Raw genomic sequence first — 4,495 nt, 5'->3', positions numbered from 1 at the left:
GGGATCCCCTCGAAGACCAGGGCGATGGAGTAGGGGACGAGGAAGGCACCTGTGAGGACGAAGGCAGGCCAGAGCAGTTCGTGGCCCCCGAGGGCAGGACGGCTGGTGCCAGGCACCTACCCAGGCCCGCCCGAGTGACAGCCGACCGGTCAACCCTGGGCGAAGCGGGCACGGGTCCCTGGCCTTGTGGAGGAAGGCAGGTCCAAACGGGTCCCACCCACAGAGGCTGGTGGTCAGAATTCAGAGTCCATTGGCAGAAGGACAACATGGCTCAGCCTGGGGCCTGTGTGATGCAGCCTCCTGGTGGTGGCCTTCCACTATGTGATTTTCCAGAAAACGTGAATTTAGAGAGGCCAAGGGGCCTGCTGTGTCCTGGGGTACCACGAGAGGTTTCTTCCCATCCAGGCACCCGAGAAAGGTCTGCTTGCTCAGGACACATCAGCTCGCGGCCTCGTCACGGGCCTGCCCTGCCTGGGGCTCATGCTCTTAGCACGTGGAAGGAAGGGTGGGGGGACAAGTTTGCAGGCGTCACCCTCAGGCCAAGTGGGGCTGGGGCACTCGGCTCTTCCCCTGCACACCCTCAACAGCTCACTGAAGGGTGTGCTCGCTCAGCAAAGGGGAGGAGGTGGTCCCCACGGCCCCTGGGAAAAACCTCAGTCACCCAGGAGCAGCAGCAGAGGATGGCCCTTGTGCTCCACGGGTCCCGAGGACAAGCAGTTATTGAATCTGGGTGTGCACAGGCTGGGTGTGTGCAGGGCAGGGGGTGTGCACGGGCTGGGTATGCACGGGGCTGCTGTGTGGGGCTGAGTGTGTGTGTGGCTGAGTGGGCATGTACTGTGTTTGTGTGGGGCTGTGTGCGCACGGGGCTGGGTGTGTGTTGGCCGCTACCCCCCGGGCCCGCAGACCGACTGGGCAGCTGAGCCGCTATGGCCCCGCAGTCAGAAGGGGTCTGCAGAAAGAGGCCGCTCTCCTGGACAGACACAGTGCTGGGCGCTCCTGGATCACGTGGGGGTGCCACGGACCGCTGTCCCCCGCTGGCTACAGCAGAAGGCCGTGTGACTCCCAACTGTCCTCGGGAGTGCCCCAGCCTGTCACAGGATCGGTCTGCTTGCGACCTGACCTGTGTCTACGGCTGGCCACGTGGCAGCCCACTGCTGCGGTGCAGCCCTCTGTGGTGTGGACAGAGGCAGGGGTTGCCTGCAGTCAGCCAGACACGGCAGGCACAAAGCCCTTGGGGGAGGCCGGGCGGGCACCAGGTGGGGAGCAGCCCCGGGCAGCACGGACCTCCCTGTCTGTCCCCACGCAGGGTGGCCAGAGGGGCCAGGCGGAGCCCAGCGAGCAGTGCAGAGTGTGCAGGCCCTCACGGGAGCGGATGCACACAGTAAGACGAGAGGAGCTCATGGGGCCTATTTCCCAGGGTGCCTTGCTGCAAACCGGGTGTTGTCTCTGTGTGACTTCTGCAAAAACCCGCAGATGTCAGCGAGCCCACCGATCCAAGGTCCACTGTGACGGGCTCACAAGCAGTGTGGACACACAGACAGACTTGTGTGGTGGGACTGGCCCAGAGACACGGCAGAGGCCAGGGCTGAGGCGCCAGCCACTGGCCTCCACCTGCCACTTGGTATGTTTGGCTTGTTTAAACCTTTGTTCTAACGAGCTACAGTGGGGACCTGGACAAGCCCCGGGGAGATGGAGTTAAGGTATGAGTTTACTTTGGTACCAAAAAAATGGTGGCACTGGTGGTTGGGTGGCTGGATCCCACATGGCAGACGGCCCACTGCCTTAAGTCCCGGCCCGCAGCACACGCCCAGTACCCGAGGGGACGGCGGTCAGGGAGTGCGGTGCGATCCCTCACCCCTCACGTCTCTCTCCAGTGAACACATGTACTCTCTCACACATTTTAAAAAATTAAAACCCACGCAGAGTTTTTAGCGTGCTTGCTCCAGTGAACTCTTTGAAGACCCATGTACATAACAAAACGGCTCATCAGAAAATGGCGTTTCTGTGATAAAGTCTGTAAATCTCTGCTGAAATGTTTTGCTGTATTCTGTTGCAATATTACTTTAATGTCCTTGGGGCTAGCTGGTGGCGTGGTGGTCAAGACAGCAGGGTTCCACGTGGCGGGGTTCTGGGCCCGGCAGCTTGGACAATGCACTGTGCGTGCGCATGCCCGGAGTTCAGAGAGGAGAGCGAGGGAGAAGGGTTTGCAGCGTGGCCACCCCTAAGGAGTAACTTCTCACTTTCCTCTCTCTCCCTTTGTCTCCCTATCTGACAGGTGCATGCACCCTATAGCAAATTACACAAAAAGTCTTAACTTTGAAGGGCAGATTTATATAGCTGAATAATTTTGAAGGGAAAGAAAATAATATTCACTTTTGTTAGTAATAAGACCATACAAATTAAAGACCCCACATAGCCTCTGCTAACTACATCTTATTTTCAGGACAGTCAAGGGGCACACATGGGGCACCTTGCCCACGGGTGGGGGTGCCTGTCCATCTGTCCTCGCCTACGGGTGGGGGTGCCCGTCCATCTGTCCTTGCCTGCGGGTGGGGGTGCCCATCCGTGTGTCCTCGCCTGCGGGTGGGGGTGCCCATCCGTGTGTCCTCGCCCGCGGGTGGGGGTGCCCATTCATGTGTCCTCGCACATGGGTGGAGGTGCCCACCCGTGTGTCCATGCCCACGGGTGGAGGTTGGCACAGCCTTCGGGAAAGGTATGACCTCAAGAAACTGAGATGTGCAGTGACACTGACCGAGTGGCTTCACGTGTGGCAGGAGACGCTCAGGGACACTGATATTTCAGAAACAGAGACCTGCCCTGTAGCCCACCAGCGCAGCGGCAGCCCCAGGGTCAGCGGTCAGTGTGGTGACCAGGCGCGCCCCCCTCAGCAGGCTGGGCGGTACACATGCTCCCCTCCGGGAGGCCTGTGCTGCCTGGGTCTGCCACGCTGCCCTCGCCCTGCCCTGCCGTGATGTGGCCCAGGAGCCCTTCCCCGGCCCTCCCCACTGCGCCCGACCACAGCCTTCCAGGGGCCTTGCAGGACCAAGGCCAGGCCTGGGCCTCAACCGCACAGGCACCTCAGGGCAGCAGCCGCAGACGGGCTTCACTTCTCTCCGTTTGTCTGAATTTCCAACTTTGCTACATGCCATGATTTTTATTTAATCAGAAAAATAAAGGAGGCACTGGATTCTCACATGGCTAACCGCGGTTCAAGTCCCAGATCCAGCAGCTTGAAAATACACTGGGCAGGGACCAGCAATTAGCATAATGGCTATGTCGCTGGACTCCCACGTAATCAACCGCGGTTCATGTTCTGGACCCGGTGGCTTAAACTCACGCCGGGCGCGTGTGCGTGCGTCCCCAAGATCCCGAGAGGAGAATGGAGGAGCAGGGATTGCAGCGTGACCATCCCCCCGGGAGGTGATTTCTCGCTTTCTGTCTCTGTCTCTCTGTCTCTCTGGCGAGCTCATGTGCCCTATAGCAAAAAACTCTCCAAGAAAATAAAATAAAATAAAAAAAAGAAAATACACTGGGCACGTGTGCATGCCCAAAATCCTGAGAAGAAAATGGAGAAGGGATTGTGGCATGGCATTCCCCCAGGGGCTGATTTCTCACTTAGTCTTTCTCCAGTGAGCACATGTGCCTTATTGCAAAGACAAACAAACAAAAAACACCACCAAAACAACTTTAGAGGAGCTCTGTCTGTGGAGCGGGGAAGTGGTGTCAAGAGCTGGACCACTTCTTCCCACAAGTCGGGCCAGTGCCCTAAAGGCCATCCCCTGCCCACCACCCTTGGCCAGGAGGGCAACAGGGCTGCCCCGGAAGAGAATGGTGCCCAGGCTGTGCCCCTTCACGCCGGCCCACTTCCCGGGCTGCAGCTGCGGGGGGGTGGGGTGGGGGGACAGACGGCCCAGGGAGGCCCGGACCCAGGAGCGAGGGAGCCACAGCCCAGCCTGGCAGCCCCGCCTCGCCCACCAGCGCAGGGAGTGAGGCCACAGGGCAGTCCCCGCGGACAGCAGCCGGGCACTGTCCCCGTGTCCCCTTATGCAGACCAGCGCAGCACCCAGTGTGAGACACCACCCGCTTACACTAACTTGCTCCGGGGTGGTGGGTTACAGCCACACTCTGACTCCTGCAGCCACCACAGGGACCTGAAGAGGGCTGCCATCTTGAGACCAGCAGTCGCCAACGCCGGTGGGGCCAGGGCGTCCCTGGCGTTATGCAAACCCCAGGCAGCAGCCCTGAGAACACCCTGGGTTCCTGGTCTGGGAGGACCAGGGCCAATGGTGGGGTGTGCGGTCAGGGAGCAGCGGGCGGGGACACAGAGGGCGGCGCAGGGATAGGACCGGGGCTGGCAGCGGGGCGTGCAGGCGCCATAGGAGGACCACAGGAACCCAACCCCGGTGGGCAGTGGGGGGCACGGCTTCCTGGAGCAGCAGCCCCAGCCGGGCCCAAGAGACTGGCAGGGGGGCCCCGCCCGGGGGGGGCTTCCCCC

Source organism: Tupaia chinensis, unplaced genomic scaffold (assembly GCF_000334495.1).
Source record: "Tupaia chinensis unplaced genomic scaffold, TupChi_1.0 Scaffold000020_1, whole genome shotgun sequence".
NCBI lineage: Eukaryota > Metazoa > Chordata > Mammalia > Scandentia > Tupaiidae > Tupaia > Tupaia belangeri.
This window is presented reverse-complemented; position numbering follows the sequence as displayed.